Below are 18,358 nucleotides of genomic sequence, written 5' to 3' on the forward strand. Positions count from 1 at the left end.
AGTTAGGGGAGGAGCTATATAGCAGCTCTGCTGTGGGTGATCCTCTTGCAACTTCCTGTTGGGAAGGAGAATATCCCACAAGTAATGGATGATCCGTGGACTGGATACACTACAAGAGAAATAAATTTATCAGGTAAGCATAAATTATGTTTTTTAATAGTATTTTTTTTAAAAACGGGGTTTCATTCACCAAAGTTTACCTTCACTTTAAGTAGTCATGTCAACCTCTCAGTGAGAGTATTCATGAAAGTTAGAGTCTGGAGATGCAGGGAAAGTTTTTCTGCGAAACCATCCAGACTACTGCTAACAGCTCCTAAGCAATCAGTGTTGACAAGTTTCACTGCCTGCTTTCTCTCAATCAAGTCCATGTCAGGAGCGCTGCTTATAAGACTGTCACACTTGAGAGGCTGTGTTCTGTTCCACAGCATAGATACTGGAGGTAAGATCGTTTCAATTCTTTACACATAAAACGCTATAACAGGGGCACAGTGTGGCTCCTTTATACCTTGATAGGATCCAGGGTTAATATCCTCTGAAGGGGGTTTATTGAACATTTGGGGTTAATTAATCATTGTATTATTTACATGCTGCTTAGTGTGATTTTCTTTTACAAGATATGACAAGTCCACAGATTTCATCCTTATGGGATATTGCCTCCTGGTCAGCAGGAGGAGGCAAAGAGCACCACAGTAGAGCTGTATATATAGCTCCTCCCTTCCCTCCCCCCCCCCAGTCATTCTCTTTGCCTGTGTTAGTGATAGGAAGAGGCAGAGTGAGGTGTTAGTTATAGATTCTTCAATCAAGTGTTTATTATTTTTTTAAGTAATACCATAGTGTGTTACTTTGTTCTAGGGTGTAGCCTAGACCAAATCAGTCTCTTCCATAACATAAGAGAAGCATTTGGTGGCTTTCAAGCCGTGGGAACTTGTGAGACATTTTTCTCACTGCGCCTCCCATAGATTGTATGCTACCCTGTTTGTAAAGAGTCTGAGGGAGAAAATGCTCAGTACCTTTTGTTTTCCACAGGCCAATGTGAAGGGAAGAAGAGAACTTCACAAGCCGGGTGAGATGCCTTGTTGCCAGGCAGCCTTCTAAAGGTAAGTGCTAAGCTTTATTTCTGGTAAAAACCCCTCTGGTGGCTCAGAAAAAAGTCAGACAGGCTGGGAACCATGGGTATCAATCTTGGGGACTCCCTATATAGAGAAGTTGTACACAGAAAGGAGTTGGCACTTTTTATTTGTTAACATATCCCTGAATTGGGGGTTAGTTTTTCTTAAGCAGCCCTGTATTTAGAAGCAACATGGCTTCACTATGCATGAACTCCGGTGGCTTTTACTTAGTCTCGCAGTGACAGGGAGGATTCTCCTACCTCGCTGGAACTGTTTGTTATCTGTGACAGATTTTATTTACCGGACTCCCAATAGTTAGTTTGAATGTTATATATTAAGCTGTGGGAGTAGAAGTTATCCTGCTTTCGCAAAGCCGCCAGGGATAAGGGGTTAAGGCTGTTCCTAAAGGAATGAACTGTCCCTTTTACTAAGAGGTACTCCTGTTTGTTATGACTTCTTTTCTAGTGAAGTCGACAGGGAGTCTTAGGTTGATTTGGGTTTTCCTCAGGCTGTTATGTTTAGTTTAGTTGCTATAAGGGAACTAACTTTCATTTTTAATGATTGCATTTTTAGCCGCATGGGTGCTTAACGTTACGCCCACGATGGGCGGAGTTTCGATACGCGCCTTTAGGTGCGCACCATTGCTTGTGTATGACTTCTTGGCGGTTCCGATTTGTCTACGCCCGCGATGGGCAGAGCTTTGTTACCCGCCATTGGGCGCGCGCTATTGTTCTCTCCATCGGAACGCGGGATGCCTCCTCAGCTGTGTTTACACGAAATGCAGCTGAGAGGTCTTTGCGCTGTTCGTAGAGCCTTGAGGGGAATGTGACGCTTTATCTGCCATGTTAGACAGAGAGACATTGCCAGCATGTTATATATGTACTATATTTGTTACAGGGGTCCCATTACTAATGGAGATTTAATGATGTACATGTTGCTGCTTTAACTGTTTCTATTCAATCACAGGTGGCAGTGCACAACTGTTCATACGTTCTGTTGCTTGTATACTATGACAAGAAGCAATAGTACCATTGTTATTCTGTTCCCCGTGTCTCAGAGTAATCCATTTTCAGAGGGGATTCTGTGAGCTTTCATACCTTACACATGAACTGTGGGGTTTAATAAAGCTAACCAAGCTCAAAAGGGGGTTTTCAGTCTCTTGCAGATCAATCTTACTGGACAGTGGGTTGCATACAAGACCAAATGTGCATGCGCAAACATGAAATTATATGCAAGAAGAGACTATTTAAAGGATACTAGGTCTCTTCTGTTCAGTGTGAGTTCCTTTTCTTTGAGGCATTTTAGCTGTTTAATGTATGAAGCCAGCTTTGTGCTTAGATTGGTACAAGTACACACCTAGCATACATTTCAGAGTACGGTATGGCTGTTCAGTGAACGGCTGACAGCAATATAGTGACACATAAGTACACAAGGACGAGTTGCCTTTGCCCTTAAAGAGACAGTATTATGTGAAAACATAATATTATAAATATATAATATTATATATAATAATATAATATAATAATAATATTATATTATAAATATCCTTATATAGGCTGTGCTGTTGGCTTGACTATGGTCATTCTAGCCGCAATTATTCTGTAGGGTCCCACATTTTATTATGACCCGCATGCAGCATCCTTTGACCACTTTTTTCTCACTATTGTGGGTCTAGGTTTTCTTTTTATGGCCGCATGCAGTGCTCTGCGGTTCTGTTCTGATTTTATATGGAATTGTGGCACGTGACATCGCTTGTTCTTCACAATGTGTGTGACCAGCTCTTTAATTGGATTGTTTTCTGCACAACAGAAATAAGAAGTTATAAAATAAAAAAAAAAGGAAAGGACTGCGTTCTCCATTTTTTTCTAAGTCTTTCTCCTTTTTAAGATATACTATTGGGGAGTATGTGGATGATGGTCATTTTACCACTTTCCTACAGTACCCACAACATATTAGGGACCACATGGTATACTTTTGTGGTCTAATTTGGGGACTCGCAAACTGGAATGTTTGCATGTTCAATCTCACATGCTGCTGCAGTGTCGTTTTCTCCTGTCCCTCATGTATCCTGTGTTTTTTTGACAAGTGGAGGGCTCCGATTTTTTTCTAGTATGCTATTGTTCAGGGAATATTCCCTTCTCAGCTAAGGAGGCTGGGTAGTCATTCCTGGGGTAGAATGGCTTCAGCTGGGCTACGAGACTTGCTACTTCCTAAGAGGGTAGTTGCTTCTTTCCATGATTCCGAAAGGGTCGTACTCCAAGGTTTTCAACCACTTTCAGCTGTGTCACCGTCGCTAGAGCGTGGCAATTTGACTGCTGTACTTTTTTAGTAAGAAAGTCCTATAGTTGAATCCAGGATGGGCTTAACACAAGGTTTCTAGGGTCTCTGCTGACGGTTTTCAGACCGCGGGTGTGGCGCCTTATCTGGACGATATTCTGATTCAGACATTGTCTTATCAGCTAACGACATTGTCTTGTCCTTTCTAAGGACTCATGGGTGGATGGTGACTCTTGGAAGGAGTTAATTAGTTCCACAGACAAGGGTTCCTTTCTTGGGAACTCTTATCAACTTCCTATCCATGGGGATTTTTTTGACGGAAGTCAGAAAGTTACACATCATTCCGTTCGCTTTCATATCAGTCCTCTGCAACTGAGCATACTCAGGCAGTGGAATGGAGTTTGCGCAAATTTATCTCCTCAAATGAACCTAGAGTTGAGAGCTATATTCTATGCGCTTCAGGCTTGGCCTTAGTGGGCTTCGGCCTAATTCATCAAATTTTAGTTGGACAATATTTCGACTGTAGTTTCATCAACATCAGGGAGGAACTAGGAGTTCCTTGGCGATGACAGAAGTAGTCAAGATAATTCAGTGGGCAGATGCTCACTTTAGTTATCTGTCGTCGATCCACATCCCAGGGGGGGAAATCTGGGAAGCGGATTTCTGAACAGACAGTTTTTCAGCCGGGAACCTGATTCTCAGATGGGACAGGCCAGAGTTGGATCTTATGGCATCTCGTCGGAATGCCAGTTTCCGAGATGCGGGTCCAGGTCTAGGGATCCCCAGGCCGAGCTGATAGATGTCTTGGTTTTTCAGTCTAGCTTGTATGTTCCCTCCATTTGCTCTCCTTCCCCGGGTGATTGCTCGTGTCAAACAGGAGAGGGCATCTGTGATCTTCATCGCTCCTGCGTGGCCTCGCAGGACTTGGTACGCTGATTTGGTGGACATGTCATCCTAGCGAGGGTTTTCTGATTCGGTCATTGATACTTTGATTCAGGCACGTGAGCCTGTTCCTAGAATGATTTACCATAAGATATGGCGTGAATATCTTTATTGGTGCGAATCCAAGGGCTACTCATGGAGTAAGGTTAGGATTCCCAGGATTTTGTCTTTCTCCAAGAAGGATTGGAGAAAGGGTTGTCAGCAAGTTTCCTTAAAGGGACAGATTTCTGCTTTGTCTATTTTACTTCTCAAGCGTCTGGCAGATGTTCCAGATGTTCAATCCTTTTGTCAGGCTCTGACTAGAATCAGGCCTGTGTTTTGACCAATTGCTCCTCCTTGGAGTTTGAATTTAGTTCTTAATGTTCTTCAAGGGGTTCCGTTTGAACCTATGCATTCCATAGATATTAAGTTGTTATCTTGGAAAGTTTTAGTTTTGATTGCTATTTCTTCTGCTCGCAGAGTTTCTGAGCTTTCACCATTACAATGTGATTCTCCATATCTTATTTTCCATACAGATAAGGTAGTGTTATGTACCAAACCTGGTTTTCTTCCTAAGGTTGTTTCAAATAAAATATTAATCAGGAAATTGTTGTTCCTTCCTTGTGTCGTAATCCTTCTTTTAGAAGGAGCGACTGTTACATAATCTGGACATGGTCCATGCCTTGACGTTTTACTTACAGGCAACTAAGGATTTTCGTCAATCTTCTCTGTTTGTTTTTTTTTTTCTGGGAAGCATAGGGATCAGAAAGCTACGGCTACCTCTCTTTCTTTTTGGCTGAAGAGTATAATCCTTTTGCATATGAGACTGCTGGAACAGCAGCCTCTTGAACGATTTACTGCTCATTTAACTAGGGCTGTGGCTTCCTCATGGGCGTTTAAACGTGATGCTTCTGTTGAACAGATTTGCAAGGCTGCAACTTGGTCGTCTCTTCACACTTTTTCAGAATTTTACAGAATTGATACTTTTGCCTCGTCAGAGGCTGTTTTTGGGAGAAAGGTTCTTCAAGCAGTGGTGCCTTCCGTTTAGGTTCCTGTCTTGTCCCTCCCTTTCATCCGTGTCCTATAGCTTTGGTATTGTATCCCATAAGTGAGGATGAAATCCGTGGACTCATCATATCTTGTAAAAGAAAAGGAAATTTATGCTTACCTGATAAATTTGTTTCTTTTACGATATGACTAGTCCACGGCCCACCCTGTCATTTTCTAAGAAAGGTTTTTATTTTTGTTAAACTTCAGTCACCTCTGCACCTTAGCTTTTCCTTTCTCTTCCTAACTTCGGTCGAATGACTGGAGGGGGAGGGAAGGGAGGAGCTATATATACAGCTCTGCTGTGGTGCTCTTTGCCTCCTCCTGCTGACCAGGAGGCGATATCCCATAAGTAAGGATGAAATCCGTGGACTCGTCATATCGTAAAAGAAAAAAAATTATCAGGTAAGCATACATTTCCTTTTTTGGGGGGCTGGTAGACTGTGTTTTTGGCTGGAACAAACTGGTTTCACTTTTAAGTTTCACTTTCGTTTTTGAAAGTGTTGCACAGCTCCTATTACTTGCTGTACTTGTAATAACAGGGGTACGGTCTTGCTCTCCATGTGACCCGGTGTGGTCTATATTAATTTCCTCCATTCCAGCTGATACTTGAACCTGAGGAGAGTGTTTCCTCTGTTAACTGTCTGGGTCTAGGAGGTGGTGAGTGCCCCAGCCATTGGGAGTATACGGGTGCATTTTTCTATAATAAAAAACGTTTTTATTTGTGTCCTTCTGTAGGTATAACCTGAACTATGAAGGACTCTGACATGTTAGAAGGTACTCCTTCTGTACTAAATCATACCTGTGTATATTGTGAGGAGGCCGTGGTTTTCCCGCCTACTCAATTATGTTCCACATGCCTTAACACCGTTATAAAGTCTAAAAAGGGAGACAAGCCTGCTAAGTCCCTCTGAGCCGTCTACCTCTCAGGACTCGGCGTCCCTTGAGATTACTACCCTTGCTAAATTATTCACTCCACATGCAGTAACCCGTAGCACGTCTACTTCTCCATCTGGAGGGTGCCTTCTTCCTGCGGACTTTGCTGTGCAGTTACAAGCGGCGGTTTCTGCTGCCCTCAGTGCATTACTTCGCTCGAACAAACGCAAGAGAAAGGTTAAACATAGCTCTCCTGACCTGGAGTCATCTAAATATTTATCGGATTTAGCTATTATGTCCTAGTTATCCGATGATGCGTTAACCTCTGTCACTTCAGAGGGTGATCTTTCTGGGTCAGAGTCCTTAGCGTCTAAGCCTCCTGCTGTGGAGGAACCGTCCTTTAGATTTAAAATTGAGCACTTGCATTTTTTATTAAAGGAGGTTCTGTCTACATTAGAAGTTCCAGAGGCTGCACTGCCTGAATAACCTATGCTACCTAAATTAGACAGTTTACAAAGACAGGAAAGTTCCTTTGACTTTTTCCTGTGCCGGTTAAGATGGCGAACATTATTAAGAACGAATGGGAAAGAATTGGTTCTTCCTTTTCCCCCCTCGTCTACTTTTAAAAAGTTGTTCCCGGTCCCGGACTCTCAACTGGATTTGTGGGGCTCCATTCCTAAGCTGGATAGTGCTATCTCTATGCTTGCTAAACGTACTACTATACCTCTTGAGGATAGTTCTTCTATCAAAGAGATGATAGATAATAAAATGGAAACCTTTCTGAGAAAGATGTTTCAACATACGGATTTTTGTTTCAACCAGCAGCTGCAGTTGCCGGAGCGGCTGCCTACTGGTGCGACTCTTTGTCGGAACTCATTGAGGTGGAGTCTGTGATGTGAACATGCAAATTATTGCCCTAAGATAAAAATGAAAGAGAAGGCGCTCCAGTGGTGCAGTATGTTAAAACACAACTTGATCTTTCCCAGAAATGATCCCCTTACAAATGAATGTACTCGCATACGGAGCGTACTATAATGCAGTGCTATTCTTGCAGGCTGGAGTATTCAGAGCCCACCAGCTAGCTCCCACCAGATTCGATGTACTCTTGAGTCTGAGGTGAAAGAACAAAAATGGGGAGGGAAACAGGGAGACTCCAATGGTGCAGATGGTCACTAATGCTTTCAAAGCCCCCAATATGTGTCCCTTCTGTGATAGAATACTCACATATGCTGCGCACTATAATGCAGTGCAAGTAGTGCAAGCTGGTTTATCAGAGTCTACCAGCTAACTCACTCCAAAGAACAGGATCCACAGTCCAGCAAAGAATATGAGACCCCAAAATAAAGCTTATGAACCAATAAAATAAATTAAAATATCCCAAGGCAAGGGATATATTTTATTAAAAAGTAGTATAAAAACAATACAAGAAATTCTGCTATTTTATTGCCCTAAATGCAAAGGCCTCTGGCTTTGTGGTCTTAGCCCGCCGGGCACTCTAGTTGAAGTCTTGGTCTGCGGATATGACTTCTAAGTCCAGACTCCTTTTCTCTTCAAGGGAAAGATTTTATTTGGTCCAGACCTGGACTCCATTATTTCTATGGTTACCGCAGGCACGGGTGCCTTCCTACCGCAAGATAAGAAGAACAAGTCTAAGGGACAACAATCTTCTAATTTTTGCTCCTTTCATTCTGACAAATACCTACGACAATTCTCCAAGCCCGAGCAACCCAAGAGTACTTGGAAGCCGGCTCAGTCCTGGAATAAATCCAAGCAGAATAAGAAGCCCGCTGAAAACAAATCGGCATGAAGGGGCGACCCCCTATACAGGATCGGATCGTGTAGGGGGCAGACTGTCTCTTTTTTCAGACGTACAGGATCTGTGGGTCCTGGAGGTGGTATCTCAGGGATACAAGATAGGCTTCAAATCTCATCCACCAAGGGGCAGATTCCTTCTCTCGAATCTATCTACCAGAGCAGAAAAGAATGATTCTAGGGTGCGTTCGGGATCTATCCTCCTTAGGAGTTGTTGTCCCGGTGCCTATCGAAGAAAGAGGTTTGGGGTTTTATTTAAACCTTTTCATGGTCCCAAAGAAGGAGGGAACTTTCCGCCCAATTCTGGACCTAAAGTGAAGGCCAGTATATGACCACTATAGATCTGAAGGACCTTAGCTTCATGTTCCAATCCACGGGGAACACTTTCAGTTCCTGAGGTTTGCATTACTGGACCAGCACTTCCAGTTAATTGCCCTTCCGTTTGGCCTAGCTACTGCTCCAAGAATCTTTACAAAGATTCTGGGGGCTCTTCTAGCCGTTGCCAGAACTTAGGGTATTGCAGTAGCCCCATACTTGGACGATATTCTGGTGCAAGCACCATCCTTTCATCTTGCGGAAGAATTTTCGAAGGCCCTTCTCAGTCTTCTTCGATCACATGGATGGAAGATAAACTTGGAAAAGTTATCTTATCCCAAGTACCAGAGTGGAATTCCTGGGTACTATAATAGACTCCATATCCATGAGGATAATTCTAACAGACCAGAGACGTTGCAAGCTATCTTTGGCATGTCTTGCCCTCCAGACCTTCTTGTCTACGTTAGAAGTTCCAGAGGCTGCACTGCCTGAAGAACCAATGATACCTAAATTAGACAGTTTACGAGGACAGGAAAGTTCCTTTGACTTTTCCTGTGCCGGTTAAGATGGCGAACATTATTAAGAACGAATGGGAAAGAATTGGTTCTTCCTTTTCCCCCTCGTCTACTTTTAAAAAGCTGTCCCCGGTCCTGGACTCTCAACTGGATTTGTAGGGCTCCATTCCTAAGATGGATTGTGCTATCTCTATGCTTGCTAAACGTACTACTATACCTCTTGAGGATAGTTCTTCTATCAGAGAGCCGATGGATAAGAAAATGGAAACGTACAGGACCTTCTTGGGTCCCTCTGTGACTCAGTGTATGGAAGTGATTGGTCTCATGGTGCCCTGCATGGACATCATTCCCTTTGCCAGGTTCCTTCTCAGACCTTTACACCTGTGCATGCTGAGGCAGTGGAACGGCGATCATTCAGATCTGTCTTAACAGATTGTATTAGACAGCCAGTTGAGCGAATTGCTCTCTTGGTGGCTCTGTCCCGAGGGACATGCATCTTAAGACCATCCTGGGAGATTGTGACTACGGATGCAAGCCTATCCAGATGGGGAGATATTTGGGGTGCCAGGAAGTCACAGGGATTGTGGAATTTTGGAACTATGGGCAATCTTCAAGGCCTTGAAGGCTTGGCCACTTCTGGGTTCGTCCCAGTTTATCAGATTCCAATCAGACAATATAACCTTGGTGGCTTACATCAACCATCAGAGGGGAACGAGAAGTTCCTTGGCGACGAAGGAAGTATCTCAAATTCTGGAGTGGGCAGAGGCCCACAGCTGTTCGCTGTCAGCGATCCACATTCCGGGTGTGGACAACTGGGAGGCGGATTTTCTCAGCAGGCAATCCTTCCATCCAGGGGAATGGTCTCTCCATCTCGAGGTGTTTGCAGAGATATGCAGCAAGTGGGGGACGCCGGAGATAGATCTCATGGCGTCCCGTCTCAATCCCAAGCTACCCAGGTACGGGTCGAGGGATCCCCAAGCGGATCTAATAGATGCACTAGCAGTGCCCTGGAGGTTCAAACTCCATATATCTTTTTCCTCCATTACCGCTTCTTCCTTGAGTGGTGGCCCGCATCAAGCATGAGAGAATCAGTAATCCTGATTGCTCCATTGTTGTTAGCATCATTGGTTGTTGATCAACCTGCTGGGACAAGATGGGAGAGTTCACTGAGCCTATCCACTCTTCAAATTGGTTAATTTACCATTATGTAAAAAAGTAGTGAGGCCAGGTTGTCGTTAATCTTGGGTAGGGGATTGTTGTGGCTATGATTGATTAGGCAATAGCATATGTACTTATGTAATATCTGATTTTGCAGCTGCTTGTTATATTAGACCAGGTCGAAGGTGATATTATTAATGGGTGTGCAATTTCAAGGACATTTAAGTAGTTCATTGTCAATTTGTGTGACCTGCAAAAAGCACAACCATACATTTGTGAAAATGCTTTTTTTTTTTTTAACCTCTAAGCAGTAACCTTCACAATCTCTGGGAATTCAATATATAGATATATGTTCATGACTCCTCAACACGTTTCTACAGGTTCCGACCGCCTTTATCAAGAGGTAATTACCTACACTTTTTCCCCACAGACATTGATTGGAAAATATATTTCCTTTGATTCAATACAGTAACTCACCGAGTACCTACTGTCAGGTGTGATATCTTTTGATCTGTCTTTCAACACACAGATTCCTTTGACTTTGTTACTTTACTACCATTCAGGGTTATTTTATACTGTATATTATATTTCTTGTCAAAAAAAATTAGGCTATAGTTGGGAAGCGCAGCCTATATTTATTTCTGTATGTATTTATGTCTACAGGTAAAAAAGAGACAGGCCTTGAGTCTATAAAGTATGTATATTTTAAACAAAAACATCCACAAAATAAACAGTTTTGTTTGTTATTTCTTATGATTTCTCTGTTCTCAGTAAGGTGCGAGAATATTTACTTTAAATCATCACTTCCATGTCACTTTATAAAAGTCCTAACTTTTCTGTTACAAGATTAATACATTATGAAAGTAGCTTTGAGACACTGCAAAATTAGATAATGAGAGTACAATATGTTAAAACTCTAGTAGGAGAGTTGGTACCTTTTTTTTAAAAAAAAATATAAGCAAAGTTCATAATACTGTAACAAAATTTTCTAAAAAAAAAAGTTTGTATTCCTTAAAAGTTTTTACGACGAGGTAATTCCAGTGCACAATACAATTTTATATGGTATTTTGACAGTCCCGAATGATGAACTGTAAAAATAGGCAGGAACCATACATACAAATCTTCATAACAACAACCAGTCACTTCTTTCATACTTCTCATGACGTGAGCAATGCAGCTAATTCACCGGTGATTTTGAATATTTTTCTTCTGTTGACAGAGGAGCTACTGTATTTATCAATTTGTTTGTAGGTTCACTGAACACTCTTGAGTTGTCTCATTCTGTTATGGCACAAATTTCAGTGCCAGTGAGAAGCAAGTGTTATGGGCTTATAGAAATGCAAAAATAATCTATGTAGCTGCTGTTCATGTCATTTATATGATGCTTCTTTGTTTACATTAAAGTTTCTTAACTCCCCCTTCTACTTCCACATAGCACCGGGATTAGAGGCTCCCTACAGACTTTCCTATGAATAAAATTCCATGACTTAAATGGTTTTGTCAAGATTGTGGTTAGGTTTGATTTGCCTCATTGCACAGCTGAAAGAAATGCTTATGGATATTATCGAAAATGCTTGTTTTAAGTTGGAGACCTCACTGAAGTAGTTGAATTTATTAATTAACTAAAGTTTCTGTTTTTTATATATATATATATATATATATGTTGTTGTTGTTTTTTATGGTAAACAAGCATATTGTTTTATATGCAGCCTAAACTGGACTATCTGGTACCAGGCCAAGTGGAGCAAAATCAACAGATGCCCTCTAGTGTCACTTATTGCAAAATACACTATTTGGATATAATAGAAGCATACAAGCAAGCAATCATAACGAGTAAATAGTGATTACATGTCATATGCACTGCTGCAATTTATAACTGGATCAAGGGCCACGTAAACAACATTTATAGCTTCTAATAAAGTAGTCATCAGAGATTCTGTTTAAACAAAATGATGATCTAATTTAGCACACGTAACTATAGCAATATAGTTTATTGGCACTATCATGTATGAGAATATATTTGTGTGTATGTGTGTATATATATATATATATATAGAGAGAGAGAGAGAGAGTAATCTATCCAGTCTGCTGTTATTTTTCTTTTGTTTAAAACTTCATTTTATTGAGATGAAAAAATATATGCAATAAACCTGAGAACAAATAAACTAAAAAATAATGTACACAGCCATAACTGCCACTGTGCCTAATCACATAAAAAAAGTCAATTATATTAAAGCCTTATTTCCACATGATGTAGTATCTCACATGGATTAACAATAATCAACATTATATTACCTAACTCAAATGATAAATCAAAAAAAAGATTATACTGAAATAGTTATCAATAAGGCAACAACTAAGCAGATTATTTTAAATATGATCCAATATTCTGATTCCCGTTGAACATATCCATGCTTCTCCCTTGTTAATTATATAGTAAAACAAACATAAACCTATAGAAGCTGAAAGCATTTTTCACAAAAAAATAAATGCCAAAACAAGGGGTCACAATCTAAAGTTAGAGGGTAGTAGATTCAGAAGAAATTTGATGAAGCATTTTTTTTTACAGAAAGGGTGGTGGATTCATGGAATAAACTTCCATTTGAGGTGGTAAACACAAAGACTGTAAAGGAATTTAAAAATGCCTGGGACATGCATAAGGCTATCCTAAGGAAAAAAAGTAACATGTAATATGGATAGACTTGATGGGCCTTTTTGGTTCTTATCTACCGTCAAATTCTATGTTTCTAACCAGTTTAACCCCATAATGACCAATTTCTGAACATAAAACCTAGAATTTCAGCTATATGCCTGTTCAACCATAATTTACCTTTTTTATATTAAGTGCACCCACACTTATTATATATTGTTTTTTAGAGGACAAATAAGTGCGAGAAATTACCAATTTTTTTGTTAAAGTGATAGTAAATCCTAGCGTTTGAAACACTAGGATTTACCAGTGGAACAAATAAAAGGGGACTTTCAGTCATGAAGTATAAAATTATTTATTTGTCTGAAGCGTTTGCCACGCTGAGCACCTCAAACAGCCTGCAGCAGAACTCTATTTTCTTTCCAAAGGCAGCGAGAGTCCACGACTTCATTCCTTACTGTTGTGAATATCTACACCTGGCCACCAGGAGGAGGCAAAGACACCACAGCCAAAGACTTAAATATCCCTCCCCATCCCCCTAGTCATTCTTTGCCTTTTGTCACTAGAAGAGCAAACTCCTTTATCTGTGATTTGAATATGCAGATTGTCCGTCTGAATGCAAAGGCTTCAGCTTTTGCGGTCATAGCTTGCAGGGCTCTCTGGTTGAAATGTTGGTCCGCGGATATGGTTTCTAAATCCAGACTCCTTACCATTGATGGGGATGGTTTTATTTCGTCCAGGTCTGGACTCCATCAATTCTACTGTTACTTGGGGGAAAGGTGCTTTCCTACCGCAGGATAAGAAGAACAGACCTAAGGTACGGCAGTCCTTTAAGTTTCTTTCGGACAAGTCCCAGAGAACTCAATCATCCTCCAAGCCCGAGCAACACAAGAGTACCTGGAAGCCTGTTCAGTCCTGGAACAAGTCCAAACAGACCAAGAAGCCTGCAGATAACAAATCTACATGAAGGGGTGGCCCCCGATCCGGGATCGGATCGAGAAGGGGGCAGACTCGTTTTTTTCCAGACATCTGGTTTCAGGACGATCAGGATCCTTGGGTGTTAGAAGTTGTATCTCAAGGATACATGATAGGATTCAAATATCATCCACCGAGGGGCAGGTTCTTCCTCTCTAGACTGTCTACAAGACCGGAGAAATGGAACAGCCTTTTTAGATTGCGTATGGGACATATCCTCCTTCGGAGTAATTATCTCGGTACCTGCATCAGAAAGAGGCCTAGGGTTCTATTCAAACCTCTTCATGGTTCCCAAAAAGGAGGGAAGTTTTCGTCCAATTCCGGACTTAAATTGCCTAATCAAATTTCTAAGTGTCCCTTCAAAATGGAGATGATCAGATCAATCCTTCCTCTGGTTCAGGAAGGACAATTCATGACCACTATTGATCTGAGGGATGCATACCTTTATGTACCAATCTACAAAGATCATTTTCAGAGCCTGAGGTTTGCCTTTCTAGATCAGCACTTCCAGTTCATAGCACTCCCGTTTGGCTTAGCTACTGCTCCCAGAATATTTACAAAGGTTCTGGGTGCTCTTCTAGCTATGGCCAGAACCAAAGGTATTGCAGCAGCACCTTACCTGGATGATATCTTGGTACAGGCTACATCTCTTCATTTGGCAAGGGAAAATTCAGAATTTGTTCGGTTGGATGGATGGAAGATAATCTTGGAAAAGAGTTCTCTTACGCCAAATACCAGGGTGAATTTCCTGGGTACAGTCATAGACTTGGTGTCCATGAAGATCATTCTAACAGATTTTTGATGGCCTAGTGCATGGAGGTCATGGGGCTCATGCTGTCTTGTATGGACTTTATTCCTTTTGCCAGATTCTATCTCAGACCTCTACAGCTGTGCATGCTGAGACAATGGAACGGCGACCATTCAGACCTGTCTCAATGGATAGTCTTGGACAGCCTGTCTAGAGACTCGCTCTTGGTGGCTCTGTCAAGACCACCTATCTCTAGGCACATGCTTCTTGAGACCGTCCTGGGTGATTGTGACTACGGACGCCAGTCTTTCTGTCTGGGGAGCTGTTTGGGGTGCCAGGAAGGCACAGGGGTTGTGACTCAGGAGGAATCCACACTTCCGATCAATATCTTGGAACTCCGGGCAATCTTCAATGATCTGAAGGCATGGCCCCAACTAAGTTCGACCCAGTATATCAGATTCCAATCAAACAATTTAACCAGTCACTTATATCAACTATCAGGGAGGAACCAGAAGTTCCTTAGCGATGAGGGAGGTGTCTCAAATCTTAGATTGGGCAGAAGCCCACAACTGTATTCTGTCAGCGATCCACATCCCGGGAGTGGAGAACTGGGAAGCAGACTTATCAGCAGACAATCCTTGGTGCAGGAATGGTCCCTCCACCCGAGGTATTTGCAGAGATTTGCAGCATGTGGGGGATGCCCGAGATCGATCTCATGGCCTCTCATCTCAATGCCAAACTATCTAGGTACGGGTCGAGATTGAGGGTTCCTCAAGCAGAATTAGTATTTGCTGTAGCTGTTCCATGGAGGTTCAGGCTTGTATATCTCTTTCCTCCATTTCCTCTTCTCCCTCGTGTATTGGCCCGCATCAAGCAGGGGCAGGCCTCAGTGATTCTAATTGCTCCATCCTGGCTTCGAAGGACATGGATCGGAGATCTGGTGAGAATGTCCTCATCTCCTCCATGGAGGTTACCTTATCAGAAGGACCTTCCAATACAGGGTCCTTTCCTACATCAAAATCTAGATTCTCTGAGGCTAAGAAGGGAGACAAGCCTGCTTATACTCATAGCGCTATTAGCCCCTCTGAGCCGTCTACCTCTCAGGAATATGTGTCCCGAGAGATTACTACCCTTTCTACACTACCCGCTCCACATGCAGTTTCCTGCGGCTCAACTAATCCTCCATCTGGAGGGGGCGTTTTTTTCCTGCGGACTTTACAGCATTAAAATTGCCGGTGCCTGTGGCCCTGAGAGCCTTACCTCCCTCTAGCAAACTGAACCGGGGTGTAAGAGTAGCGCTGAATAGCTAAAAAGGCATATGTCTAAAATATAACAATTTATTCAACCAAATGTAATAAAACAATGAAATACAATATGCAGGTTAAAATATACAGTGGTTAAAAGCAGCATGGATCCATGTGAAAGTTTAAAAGGTAGAATTTGAACTATGCCAAGATTAAAAAAATGTAAAAATAATTGTTAAACAAATGCTGGTAAAACAAAAGTATGAGATGCTGGTGTTGAGTGTAGCATCAAATTACAATGACAATAGATGTACGGTATACAATAAAAAGGGTTCTAAGTGGAGTCCAATTCAAGTCCTATTGATTCTCTAAATCAAAATCCAATGTCGCTTGTGTGTAGTTTATCCTCCTTTGGAGTATCGTGGTGATGGTGTGCTGGGAAAAGGATAATGGATAGTGTTCCAAATATAAAAAGTTAAGATGATTGATGTTCCAAATAAGTATGTGCTCCAAGTCTCAAAATATATACATCAAAATGTTGGTGTGGAAAAATGCTAAAAATGCAGCAGTGGATAAAAAAAGTAAAAATAAAAGTAAAATGAACCACAAAATACCAGATATTGACATATATATAAAAAATATATATAATTAGGTGTAGTAGTAAAAAAGCAATAAAAGTAAAAGATGCAAAAGTGAATCCAAAAATAAATCCAAAAATAGTGAACCTGTGAACAGGTTCACTAATTTTGGATTTATTTTTGGATTCACTTTTGCATCTTTTACTTTTATTTTTTATTTTTGTTGCTTTGTTTTAACCACTACACCTAATTATATATTTCTTTCATGTAATTAGCAAGAGTCCATGAGCTAGTGACGTATGGGATATACATTCCTACCAGGAGGGGCAAAGTTTCCCAAACCTTAAAATGCCTATAAATACACCCCTCACCACACCCACAATTCAGTTTTACAAACTTTGCCTCCTATGGAGGTGGTGAAGTAAGTTTGTGCTAGATTCTACGTTGATATGCGCTCCGCAGCAAGTTGGAGCCCGGTTTTCCTCTCAGCGTGCAGTGAATGTCAGAGGGATGTGAGGAGAGTATTGCCTATTTGAATGCAGTGATCTCCTTCTACGGGGTCTATTTCATAGGTTCTCTGTTATCGTTCGTAGAGATTCATCTCTTACCTCCCTTTTCAGATCGACGATATACTCTTATATATATATACCATTACCTCTGCTGATTTTCGTTTCAGTACTGGTTTGGCTTTCTACAAACATGTAGATGAGTGTCCTGGGGTAAGTAAGTCTTATTTTCTGTGACACTCTAAGCTATGGTTGGGCACTTTGTTTATAAAGTTCTAAATATATGTATTCAAACATTTATTTGCCTTGACTCAGGATGTTCAACATTCCTTATTTTCAGACAGTCAGTTTCATATTTGGGATAATGCACTTGAATCAATTATTTTTCTTACCTTAAAAATTTGACTTTTTTTCCCTTTGGGCTGTTAGGCTCGCGGGGGCTGAAAATGCTTCATTTTATTGCGTCATTCTTGGCGTGGACTTTTTTGGCGCAAAAAATCTTTTCTGTTTCCGGCGTCATACGTGTCGCCGGAAGTTGCGTAATTTTTTACGTTCTTTTGCGCCAAAGATGTCGGCGTTCCAGACGTGGCGTCATTTTTGGCGCCAAAAAGCATTTAGGCGCCAAATAATGTGGGCGTCTTATTTGGCGCTAAAAAATATGGGCGTCGCTTTTGTCTCCACATTATTTAAGTCTCATTTTTTCTTTGCTTCTGGTTGCTAGAAGCTTGTTCATTGGCATTTTTTCCCATTCCTGAAACTGTCATTTAAGGAATTTGATCAATTTTGCTTTATATGTTGTTTTTTCTCTTACATATTGCAAGATGTCTCACGTTGCATCTGAGTCAGAAGATACTTCAGGAAAATCGCTGTCTGGTGCTGGAACTACCAAAGCTAAGTGTATCTGCTGTAAACTTTTGGTAGCTATTCCTCCAGCTGTTGTTTGTATTAATTGTCATGACAAACTTGTTAATGCAGATAATATTTCCTTTAGTAATGTACCATTACCTGTTGCAGTTCCATCAACATCTAATGTTCAGAATGTTCCTGATAACATAAGAGATTTTGTTTCTGAATCCATCAAGAAGGCTATGTCTGTTATTCCTCCTTCTAGTAAACATAAAAAATCTTTTAAAACTTCTCTTTATACAGATGAATTTTTAAATGAACATCATCATTCTGATTCTGATGACTCTTCTGGTTGGAACAGGGACTGGGGTTTTATTCGAATCTCTTCATTATACCAAAGAAGGAGAATTCCTTCAGACCTGTTCTGGATCTAAAAATATTGAATCGTTATGTAAGGATACCAACGTTCAAAATGGTAACTGTAAGGACTATCTTGCCTTTTGTTCAACAAGGGCATTATATGTCCACAATAGATTTACAGGATGCATATCTGCATATTCCGATTCATCCAGATCATTATCAGTTCCTGAGATTCTCTTTTCTGGACAAGCATTACCAGTTTGTGGCTCTGCCGTTTGGCCTAGCTACAGCTCCAAGAATTTTTACAAAGGTTCTCGGTGCCCTTCTGTCTGTAATCAGAGAACAGGGTATTGTGGTATTTCCTTATTTGGACGATATCTTGGTACTTGCTCAGTCTTTACATTTAGCAGAATCTCATACG

This window comes from Bombina bombina, chromosome 6 (assembly GCF_027579735.1).
Source record: "Bombina bombina isolate aBomBom1 chromosome 6, aBomBom1.pri, whole genome shotgun sequence".
Lineage (NCBI taxonomy): Eukaryota > Metazoa > Chordata > Amphibia > Anura > Bombinatoridae > Bombina > Bombina bombina.